Source organism: Capsicum annuum, chromosome 1 (assembly GCF_002878395.1).
Source record: "Capsicum annuum cultivar UCD-10X-F1 chromosome 1, UCD10Xv1.1, whole genome shotgun sequence".
In the NCBI taxonomy this organism is placed as follows: domain Eukaryota; kingdom Viridiplantae; phylum Streptophyta; class Magnoliopsida; order Solanales; family Solanaceae; genus Capsicum; species Capsicum annuum.
In genome coordinates, this window is record NC_061111.1 from 248,819,293 (window position 1) to 248,833,019 (window position 13,727).

A 13,727-nucleotide genomic window follows, 5' to 3' on the forward strand; every position below is an offset into this window, starting at 1 on the left:
AAAATCTATGCAAGCATATATAGTAATTCGTTATTCGTGAATTTGTTAACTTGACATAAATTTTTGTGAAAATTTGTGCAAGCATAAACAAAATTTATTAAACCCTGTACCTTTATTGTCCAAGCATTTTTTAATTTTCTTTATTAAAAGGCGAGAGATAGCAGAAAAAAATAAGTCAAAGTGTCATTATAGTGTTAACTCATATGAAAAGAGATAGAATAATTATGGGTGGACTTGTATTTCATGTTTTTTATTTTCGTGATCGCATCTGAAAAAATAAATGGATGGACGAAGTGGACTTTTTTCAAAAAAATAAAATTAATAACATTAAAAGAAAAAAAATAGTGAAAATCGAACAAAAAAAAAGGAAGAAAGAGAACGTAACATGTAAAATAATTGACATTAAAAGTTAAACAATAAATAAAGAAAAGACCAAAAAAAAGGGATAGTAGCAACAGAAAAGCCTAAATGACTATCTATTGAAATTGATAAATTAATGGCTATATTAGTGAAAATATTTTGGGCAAGCTGACATTTTTGTCCTTTTCTCTATTATTATTCTCTATATATTAAAAGAGTTGTTTCGACATGGCTGTCTTATGTCATTGCTGCGAAAAGTTCAAGGGTATTATGGTCATTGAGATATTTTTTAAGAGGGATTTGCTTAAGAATATTGGCTTCTTTTGCTTTGTTAGTTGAACCTAATTACAGATATGCCATAACATTGAAATGACTATTGAATGCGGTGGGTCCATAAAAAATTGTAGTTTGACACGTAGAGTTGTTTTCAATCTTAATAGGCCCTGATATAATGAAGATTAGGTCATCTATGACTAGGTGTATATTAATTTAGTTAAATTTAATAGAATAAGTGATTTGATAAGATAGTAGTTTGTATTAATTAATTGATAGTGAATATTAAAAATTAAATAATGTTACACAGAGTTAGAGAGTTTAAGAAAATAAAAAAATATTTTCATATAAGTTTAAACTAAAAATTTATAAAATGTATCAAAATATTTTTAAATTTTAGTGTCTTAAACATGTCACGTGAATAATTGGAGCTAAGGAGTTGTCAAAGAAAAAGGGAAAGAAATATTTTTTTTTGAAATAGATTAAAATCGAAAGTAAGGGAACAAATTAAAATAAAAGGTATACGTTTTTATATATATTTCGATCGAATATTAAAAAATAATTCTTTTAACTTATTTATTTTATCAAATTGTGAGATAATTTTGTTTTGTTTTAATATTATCTTTATCGTTAGGTAACTATATAAAACTAGGTAATATATATTATTTTTTTTTATCTCAATTTGTGTGACAAAAATATAATTTAAATTATCAATCATATTTTTAATATGTTGTTAGATATTTTAAGTTCTTAACTATTGTAATTTATAATACTTTTTATGTATTTTTGAAATAAGATATGTTACTCTGCTTGTCCAAACTTTTATGGGTCGAATATATTTTTATGATAATTTAAGTTTTAACTACTGTGATTTATAATACTTTTTTCTATTCAAATTTAAGTGACACCGATATAATTTTGAGAGTTAACCATGTATCACGATTAAAGCAGCGAGGTGGACATGTTTTAAATGACTTATAATAACTAATTAGAAGTGATATAACATAATTAAAGAAAATCTTAGTAGTTTAGTTGGTTAGCTACCTGAACTTTCACCTTGTTGGTGAGGGTTTGATTCCCCACATTATAATCCTCTCCCCCATTCCCCTTCTCCTACCCCCAATTATAAAAAAAAAAAAAAAAAAAGATATAGCATAATTACTATAAAAGATACTTGTGAAAAAAATTTAAATGAGCCTCATATAGGATGTCAAGTTAATTTAAAATATCAATAGTTAATTTATCATTTCATGTCTATTTTACCCTTTTTATAAAATATTATTAATTTTTAATACTTATATGGCTTATAATAATTAATTAGGGGTGATATAGTAAAATTATGATTAAAGCATCTGTCAAAAATATAATTTACTTTCATCCTTATTGGTTCTATGAAATACTATTTTGTTTAATTTAAATTTTTAATGTATAATTAATAAAATTAATTAGTAAAATAAAATTTTAATAAATATTTTTTAAGATTTGTGTCAAGTCAATATATACCGAGAATAAAATATCATTGAATATAGTGGGTCCCATCAAAACTTTTCAAAATCTAACATAAATTAAGTAATTTGAAAAATCATAATTTATATTAATTAATTATAATTAAAATTTAAATAAATTTATATATTTTTTATTCTTATACTAAAATAATATATATAAAATATTATTTTACTCATTTATTTTAGCAATTAAAAATAGATTAATTATTTTCTTCTAATATTAACCTTGTGATTTAGTAATTCTAGCAAATATTAAATATCAAATTTAAGTTTTCAAACACATTAATAAAATTAATTTAGTAAAATAAATTTCTAATAAACAATATTTAGGACATGTGCCAGGTTAATATGGACCAAGTAAAAAAAAATAGAAATATATTTAATAAATTCACATAAATTGTTAATAAGAAATTGATTAACATTAAAAGAATATGAACTTATGACATTATTATTTTTTTCTTTAATAATTGAGAAGACTTTACATATAAAAGAAGAGAAAAGAGCAAAAGCATATAAACATATTTTAATTTTTTTGATTTATGAGATTTATTTTGAATAAAAATATATTTATGTGATCTATTTTGAATAAAAATATACTCTTTCATTTTCATATTATTTATCTTTCATGTGATTTAAAATAAATTTTGAGTAATAGAAAATTAATAATATTTAATAAAAAAAATAAAATAGACATTTTTTACATGTTTGTTTCGGCTGTTTCGACCGTAGTATTACTATATTATTTTTAATTAATTATTCTATGTCATTTAAGTATTAAAAAATTAATAATATTTAATTAAAAAGGCAAAATAGACATAAAATGATAAATTAATTCTTGATATTTTTAATTAACTTTACGTCTAAGATGAGGCTCACTTAAGAAAAAATTCACAAGTATTTTTATAGTAATTTTGCTATATCCCTTTTAATTAGTTATTATACTTCATTTAAGATATGTCTGCTTCGTTGATTCAATCGTGATTTTAATTTATCACCACTAATTTATTATTATGATCATTTAAACATTAAAAGATTAATAATATTTCATAAAAAAAGTAAAATAGACAAAATGATATGTCAACATAAAAAATTTGATTGACTATCAAAATTATATTAGTGTCATATAAATTATGACGGGACAAAAAAAAATATAAAGTAATATATATTATTTGAAAATGAGATAAAAAGTACTGTAAATAACAATAATTATCAAAAATATTTAAAAATTGACTGATTACCAAAATTTTATCTGTGCCGCATAACTTGGAATGAAGAGAGTATTCATATCTTATTGAAAAATTATATAAAAACTATTATAAATCACATAATTAATAATTTTAAAAATTTTAAAAATATAAAATATTTGTCTCTCTCTCGAAATTATATCATTGTCACTTAAATTGAAATAGAAGAAAAAAGTATTATAAATCACAATAATTAAAAATTTAAATTATTTTAATAATTAATTATCTAAATTTTATTTACATCACATAAATTAAAATAAAAAATAATATATATTGAACCCCGTACTACTACGGGCCGTGCAGATCTAGCTATTTCAACATATATGGTTAAAGTCAATATAATTAAAATTAAGAGCATTCCAGGTCTTCTGTGTTGTTTCTTTTGGACCATATTGACAACTTCAATAAAATCCCTTTCTTTCCTTTTAAATTATATATCTTGCCAAACCTTGAAGTATCAGTGAATATGCGGGGGCCACTGAACATCTAATTTGATTTAAATTATTTAAATTTAAGTAATTTAATAATATAATAATTTTATCTTAATTAATTACAACTAAATACTTAAAGTAAATTAATTTTATTATTTTAATTAATTTTTATATTTAAAATTATTTTTTTTACTTATTTATTTTAGTAAATTTAAATTTTAAATTATTTTTTTCTTAAATAAAAATACTAATATTTAAACTTAACTTTAAAATTAAAAAAAAAAATTATTAAATTTAATTAATAAGATAAATTCTTAATGAATATTTTCTTAAGATTTGTGTTGGGTCAATATGTATCAAGTAAAAAAGAAATAAAGAAAAATATATAGTAATAAAATTTTACTATTGTGAGAGATAAACATAGTGCACTATCCAATAATATTTAATAATATCATATTTTGTATATGCAAGATATAGCATCTTAAATTTAAATAATTTAATTAGATGAAAATTTATCTTAATTAATTACAACGAAACATTTAAAGTAAATTAATTTTATTATTTTAATTTACTTTTATATTCAAAATTAATTTTTTTTTACTTATTTATTTTAGTAAATTTAAATTTTCAAATTATTTTTTTTCTTATATGAAAATACTCATATTTAAACTTAACTTAAAATTTTTAAAGTATAAAATTAATAAATTTAATTTAATAAAATAAATTCCTAATGAATATTTTCTTAAGATTTGTGTTGGGTCAATATGTATCAAGTAAATATATATATATATATATATAATGAAATTTTATTATTATGACAGATAAACATAATACAATATCCAATAATATTTAATAATATCATATTTTGTATATTCAAAATATAGCATCCCGCATTTAATTAATATATTACTCCGGTGAGTTATCGATGATTACTACTCATTGAATATGATAAAATTATGTCAATTTTTATAGGAGTAACATAATCAATCGCTCTTAATTGGTGCCATCAATATGGGTCAGGCCTGTTGAACCTGCCTATAATTTAATGAAGTTGAGCTTTAATTTTTGCAACCCATTTAAGAACAAGGCCTTTTAGCCCGGCCCGGATAAGCTTGTTGCCCATGGGGCTTGAGCAATGTGGGTTGGGCTACCCCATGGGCGGGGTCATAAGTCAAATGCATGCAACTATTTAGATTGTTTATTAATATTTTTACTTGGTTCGAAAGATATCACATCAAAAGTTATTTATTTTCACTATTAGAAGTATTTTTTAGGGTGTTGGAGACTTGATTAACAAGTATTAACACTATGTAATATTATTTGATAATATTTATGTTTATTAACATTCAAAAATTAAATTATAAAATATTATATTTTAAAAAGTGGGTTGGCCCGTGAGGCCCGCAGCCCAAAGAGTAATGGTGCGGGCTTGGTGTTTTTATGATGAGCCATCCAAGCCTGACTCGTCAAACTCAAAGCCCGTGTGGGCTAGCCCGAATTGGCTGGGCCGACCCGTATTGACAGCTCTATTTTTAATTAATTATTATGAGTCATCTAGATATTAAGAAAATAAATAACATTTAATAAAAAGGATAAAATAGACATCAAATGCGAAATTAACTCTTAATGTTTTAAATTAAATTGTCTCCTTCAAACGGTGATTTTACTATACCACCTCTTATTATAAGTCATTTATATATTAGAAAATTAAGAATAGCAAAATGATATGTCAACTTAACAAAATTTGATTGACTATCAAAATTATATTAGTGTCATATAAATTGGGATGGGACAGGGGAAGATATAAAACAACATATATTATTTGAAAATGAAATAAAAAGTACTATAAATAACAATAGTTAACAAAAATATTTAAAAAATTGATGGATTGCCAAAATTTTATCTGTGCCACATAAATTGAAACGAAGATAGTATTCATATCTTATTGAAAAATTATGTAAAAAATATTATAAATAAGATAATTAACAATTTTAATATTTTAAAATATAAAATATTTGATTGGCTCTTGAAATTATATCATTATCAATTAAATTGAAATAGAAAAAAATATTATATTAATAATTAATAAATTATTTTAATAATTAATTATCTAAATTCTATTTACATCACATAAGTTGAAATATAAAATATATATATTGGGCCCTGTACTAGCACGGGCAGTGCATATCTAGTAAATATATATATCCACCAACCTCACTTTTGGTTTGGCGGAATGCCATCTGCCTATCTTAGAGCCTCTTTGGAAAGTTAGCTTGGAATTGAATTTGGGTAATTATGTTTACTTTAAACAGTCTATTTATGGGGTTAGGTATAAACTAAGCCTTAAACACTCTATTTATGGGGTTAGCTATAAACTAAGCCTGTTAACGGGGCCGGGCCAGGTCAACCCAAATCGGCCCATTACAAATAAACGGTTTATGGGTCGGTTCGATTTCAAACTCAATAGTAAAATTTCAAGAAACAATCAGGGACGAGCCCACTACACCTAACCCAATCCAACCCGTCTAAACCCGGTCAAAATCGGTCCAAAGTCAGGTCAAAACTCAAAAAAAAATTATTTTTTTTCTCCAATATACACTATATATACCACCTATATACATTTTAAATACGTTAAACAATATATATACACTATATATAGGATATACTATATTAGAATTTAAAAAATATATACACATATACACAATTACACATGTAATCGTGTATATGACTATACGTTAGTTAAATATATATATACTACTTTAAAGGCAAAACCCATACGCAGCCCCCTTAAGTACGCACCATTTTTCATTTAGGCACCTCAAGTGGACATTGTTTCATTTTGGTATCTCAAGTAGGTATAAAGTGTGCCACTTTGGCACCTTTTGTTGAATCAGCAAATTTATATTGTGTGTGTGTATTACACGCGCCTGATGATGTGGAAAGTGACAAAAAATATACCGACACGTGTTATTTTTCTAAAAAATAATTTTAAAATCATTAATTAATTTTTTTCAAAAGAAAATCAATAATCACCCCTTTCCCCAATAATTAATTTTAAATAAAAAATACACAAATAATTTATAAATAATTAATTTAAATAAAAAGTACCCCCTACCCCTAACCTACCCACCCCACCAACCTTCTTCTTCAAACACCCCACCCACCCAATCAATCCACCCACCCACTCCCACTCCACCAGTCCACCCATCGCGCCACCCCTCCCACCTCACCTACCCACCCACCAGTCAATTTTTAATTTTTTTTAATTGATTTTATTTGATTTTAATTTTTCTTCACGGATTTAGCTTTATTTTTTAATTTCTTTCATCAATTTTGCTTCGATTTTCAATTTTTCTTTACTGATTTAGCTTTATTTCTTAAGCATTCTTATTTCTTATAATTAAGCATTCTTATTTCTTGATTTAATCATTCTTGTTTTTTGATTTCTTCCTTCATAAAAGAAGTAAGATTCTCGATTTAACCATTTTAGCATAAGGATGCATTAAGGAAAAAAATGTTGGTAAGTAAATGGATTGAAGAAAGAAGAAGAAAGAAGAAGAACAAAAGAGAAGAAAAATAAAAATTACGAAAATACCACCCAAACGCGTCTTCAATGCGTGTGTCACACGCACCTTGCCAACTCAGCAAAAAGTGCCAAAGTGGCACACTTGAAGGCCACTTGAGGTACCAAAATGGAACAATGTCCACTTGAGGTGCCTAATGAAAGATGGTGCGTAATTGAGGGAACCTGTGTATGTATTCTACCTACTTTAAATAAAATATATACTACAATATATATACTAATTTATAAAATATATACACATGTATACTTTAAATACATACTACTTTATAGTCTATAGAAAATATATATACACATATATACGTACCATTCAATATATATGTGCTACTTTAAATAAAACATATACTACAATATATATACTACAATACACACACACACTATATATAGTTATATACTAATTTATAAAACATATAAACATGTATATATTAAATATATACTACTTTAGAGTCTATAAAAAAAATATACGCATATATGCGTACCATTATATATACTAATTTATAAAACATATACACATGTATACGTTAAATATATACTACTTTAGAGTCTATAGAAAATATATACACATATATATGTACCATTCATTATATATGTAATACTTTAAATAAAACATATACTACAATATATATACTACAATATATACACACACTATATATAAAATTATATACTAATTTATAAAACATATACACATGTCAACAACAACAACAACAAACCCAGTGTATTCCCACCTAGTGGGATCTGGGGGGGGGGGTAAGATGTACGCAGTCCATACCTCTACCTCTGAAGAAGTAGAAAGGCTGTTTCCGATAGACCCCCGGCTCAAGACACGAGATACCACACAAACACATAGTAAAGCACAGCACAAGATTACATAACATAAATACGGCACCCATAAGTAATACAAAACAGAGGAAAGCACACAGATTTATAATAAAACATGGAACACGGACTCCTAACAAGAAAAAAAACCCCACCAAGTAATTCCCTACACTAGCGACTCAAACTGGCCCTAGTCCTCTGCCCTAATTCGCGTCCTCCAGACCTTCCTATCTAGGGTCATGTCCTCGGTGAGCTGTAACTGCTCCATGTCCCGCCTAATCACCTCACCCCAGTACTTCTTCGGTCTACCCCTACCCCGCCTAAAACCATCTAACGCTAGCCTCTCACACCTACGGACCGGGGCATCCATGCCCCTCCCCTTCACGTGTCCGAACCATCTCAATCGGGCTTCCCGCATCTTGCACTCCACTGGAGTCACACCAACCTTCTCCCGGATGGTCTCATTCCGAACTCTATCCCCTCTAGTCAGCCCACACATCCAGCGCAATATCCGCATTTCTGCCACCCTCATCTTTTGGACGTGGGAGTTCTTAACTGGCCAACACTCCGCCCCATACAACATGGCCGGACGGACTACCTCCCTGTAGAATTTGCCTTTAAGCTTGGGCGGCACCTTCTTATCACACAGCACCTCCGACGCGAGCTTCCACTTCATCCATCCCGCCCCAATACAGTGCGAGACATCCTCATCAATCTCACCGTTACTTTGGATCACGGACCCGAGATACTTGAAACTCTCTCTCTTACCTACCTCCTGTGATTCCAGCTTCACTACTACCTCATTCTCCCGCCTCACGTCATTAAACTTGCATTCCACATACTCTGTCTTGCTTCTGCTCACCCTGAACCCTTTAGACTCAAGGGTTTGCCTCCACATCTCTAATTTGTCACTCACACCCCGTCGAGTCTCATCTATCAGAACTACATCATCTGCAAAAAGCATACACCACGGCACCTCCCCTTGAATACGCCGCGTCAACACATCCATCACCAATGCAAACAAAAAGGGACTAAGAGTAGATCCCTGATGTAACCCTGTCCGGACAGTGAAATGCTCTGAGTCTCCTCCCGCCGTCCTCACCTTAGTTTTCGCTCCATCATACATATCCTTGATTGCTCTGATATATGCCAGCGGTACTCCACTCACCTCCAAGCATCTCCAAAGCACCTCCCTAGGGACTTTGTCGTAGGCCTTCTCCAGGTCGATAAACACCACGTGCAGGTCCTTCTTCCTCTCCCTATACTGTTCCACCAACCTCCGTACCAGGTGAATTGCCTCCGTCTTCGAGCGGCCAGGCATAAATCCAAACTGGTTTTCTGAAATAGACACTATCCGTCTCAGCCTCACCTCGGCCACTCTCTCCCAGATCTTCATAGAGTGGCTCAATAACTTAGTCCCCCTATAGTTATTGCAACTCTGGATGTCCCCCTTATTCTTATAGATAGGTATCATGGTGCTCCACCTCCAAGCCTCGGGCATCTTTGCCATCTTGAAGATTTCATTAAACAATCCAGTCAACCACCTAACACCAGCCTCTCCAACGAACTTCCAAAACTCCACTGGTATCTCATCCGGCCCCGTCGCCCTACCCCTTCGTATTCTGCGAACAGCCTGTCTAACCTCTTCTACCTTAAAACGTCTACAATAGCTAAAATCCCGACACTCCTCAGAGTGCTCCAGTTCCCCTAACACAATAGCTTTATCCCCTTCGTCATTCAAGAGCCTATGAAAGTACGACTGCCATCTATTCTTAATGTGGCCGTCCTCCACCAACACTCTACCGTCCTACCCCTTAATGCACCTCACCTGATCGAGGTCACGACCCTTCCTCTCCCTAGCCTTAGCGAGTCTAAACAACTTTTTCTCCCCTCCCTTCCCCTGTAACCCTGCATACAAGCTCTCAAAGGCGGCCATCTTAGCTGCCGTGACTACTGACTTAGCCTCCTTCCTCGCTAGCTTGTACTCTTTCCTGTTTACCCGCTTCTCCTCTTCGTCCTTACTCTCCATCAACTTGGCATACGCCCCTTTCTTGGTCCCCACTTTCTTCTCCACCTCTTCATTCCACCACCAATCCCCCTGATGGTGCCCGGCCCGGCCCCTAGAAACCCCCAACACCTCACTTGCATTCTCCCTGATGCACCTAGCCGCCCTATCCCACATACTATCCACGTCTTCCCTACACTCCCACACCCCCATTCCCGCCAACTTCTCCCCTATCTCCCACGCATTCATTGGCGTCAGGCCGCCCCACTTAATTCTAGGTCTACACTCCCTACTCCTCCTCTTTCTATTCTTCTTTATACCCAAATCCATAACCAAGAGCCTATGCTGGGTCGAAAGATTCTCACTCGGGATGACCTTACAGTCCTTACACCACGCCCTATCCCCTTTCCTAAGCAACAAAAAGTCAATCTGGGTCCTGGCTATCGCGCTTCGAAAGGTGATCAGGTGCTCGTCCTTCTTCGGGAAGCCCGAGTCCACCACCACCAGCCCAAAGGACCTCGCAAACTCCAATAGGGTAGCCCCCTCTTCATTTCTCTCCCCAAAACCAAAACCACCATGCACATCACCAAAGCCTCCCGGTAGCGCCCCGATGTGCCCGTTGAAATCTCCTGCTACAACAATCTTCTCCGAGCTAGGCACGCTTCTCACCACCTCCTCCAAAGCCTCCCAAAACCGCATCTTCTCCTCCCCCTCCGATCCCACTTGCGGCGCATAGGCACTACACACGTTCAGGGTAAACCCCCGAATGACCAACTTAATAGTCATCAACCTATCGTTGATCCTCTTCACCTCTACTACCTGACCTCTAAGCTCTTCATCTACTAAGATACCAACTCCATTCCTACGCCTCTCGCTCCCAGAGTACCACAGCTTGTAACCATCCACATCCCTAGCCTTGGACCCTACCCACTTGGTCTCCTGAACACACGCAATGTTGATCCTCCTCTTCCTAAGGGTCTTCACAAGCTTTATGGACTTACCCTGAAGGGTCCCTATATTCCAAGACCCAACCCTCAGCCTATCGTCACTACCCGCACTCCCTCCACTACCCCCCCCTCCGCGGCCAAACCTTGGCCTCCCTCCCACTCCCGCCCTTTCCTCATCCCCCGCCCCCACCACGGCCCCACGCCCCAACCCCCTCGGACATGACCCTATCCACGCATTACCGCCCACAGCCACAACTACACGAAAGTATAAGAGAATATAAAGATAATATAAAGATATAAAGACATAAACGATGGTAATAGCAAAGCAGCAGCAAGTAATACAAGGCTCACACAAATTCAAAGAAATACTCCAGCAACCAAACTATACTAAATTACTAGTATAATACGAAGAATGAAAGAATGCAGAATGAAGAATGAAATAACAAAGGTTAGAAGTCACCGGGTTTCGCTTGTAGACCGAGCCGGCAACCAAGCGTCGCGTCGACCTGCTGCCGGGGGATTTCGCTGCTGAGATAGATCTGCGACTGCTGGCGACCGAGCGGCGGGTGCAGACGGAGTTGCGGCTGAAGACCGAGCTTCGGCTGTTGGGCTGTTGTACCGGTGCCGGAGGAGGGGGGGTGGGGGTGGGGGTGGGGGTGGAGGGTATGGACATAGAAGGGTGGGGGGGTGACCAGCGGGAGGGGGGGAACCGGCGGTCGGGGCCGGAGGTCGGATCGGGTTGGCGCCGAAGGTCGGCGACGGCGACGGGGCCGGGGACCGGGGCGAGAGAGAGAGAGGGTAGGGAGAGAGAGAGAGTCGTTCGGCTGGCGACGACGGTCGACGCCGGGGACCGGTGGTCGGGGCCGAAGGTCGGGTCGGGTCGGCGCCGACGGTCGGGTCGGGTCAGCGCCGACGGTCGGCGACGGCGCCGAAGGCCGTGGACCGGGGCGAGGCGAGAGAGAGAGAGGGTAGGGAGAGAGTGAGAGAGCCGTTAGAGAGGGTAATGTATACGTTAAATATATATTACTTTAGAGTCTATAGAAAATATATACACATATATGCGTATCATTCAATATATATGTACTACTTTAAATAAAACATATACTACAATATATATACTAATTTATAAAACATATACACATGTATACGTAAAATATATACTATTTTAGAGACTACGGAAAATATATACACATATATACGTACCATTCAATATATGTACTAATTTAAATAAAATATATACTACAATGCATACACTACAATATATACACACACTATATATATAGTTATATACTAATTTATAAAATATATACACATTTATGCGTTAAATATATACTACTTTAGAATCTATAGAAAATATATACACATATATACGTACCATTCAATATATGTACTACTTTAAAACATATACTACAAGATATATACTACAATATAGTGATATATATACTAATTTATAAAACATATACACATGTATACGTTAGATATATACTACTTTAGAGTCTATAGAAAATATATACACATATATACGTGTCATTCAATATATGTACTACTTTAAATAAAACATACTACAATATATACACACATTATATATATATATATAGTTATGTACTAATTTATAAAACATATACACATGTATACGTTAAATATATACTACTTTAAAGTCTACAGAAAATATATACACATATATACGTACCATTCAATATATATGTATTGTTTTAAATAAAACATATGCTACAAGATATATTTTATAATATATATACTACAATATACATACACACTATATATATAGTTATATACTAATTTACAAAATATATACACATGTATACGTTAAATATATACTACTTTAGAGTCTACAGAAAATATATAAACATATATACGTATCATTCAATATATGCACTACTTTAAAACATATACTACAAGATATATACTACAATATAATGATATATATACTAATTTATAAAACATATACATATGTATACGTTAAATATATACTACTTTAGAGTCTACAGAAAATATATACACATATATACGTACCATTCAATTTATATGTACTATTTTAAATAAAACATATATTACAAGATATATACTACAATATATATACTACAATATACACACACTATATATATAGTTATATACCAATTTATAAAATATATATACATGTATACATTAAATATATACTACTCTAGAGTCTATAGAAAATATATACATATATATATATATATATATATATATATATATATCAATATATGTACCACTTTAAAACATATACTACAATATAATGGTATATATACTAATTTATAAAACATATACACATGTATACGTTAAATATATACTACCTTAGAGTCTATAGAAAATGCATACATATATATACGTACCATTCAATATATATGTACTACTTTAAAAAATATATTATGCTACTTAATATAATAAATTAATAATACTTAATAGTAAATTAGTAATATAATGAAACTAAGTATTTAATTTAAACTAGAAATTCAATTTAAATCATTAAATGAAAAAAATTACAAAGTAAGGACTAAAGAGTGAACGAATGTTATATTTGAATGAA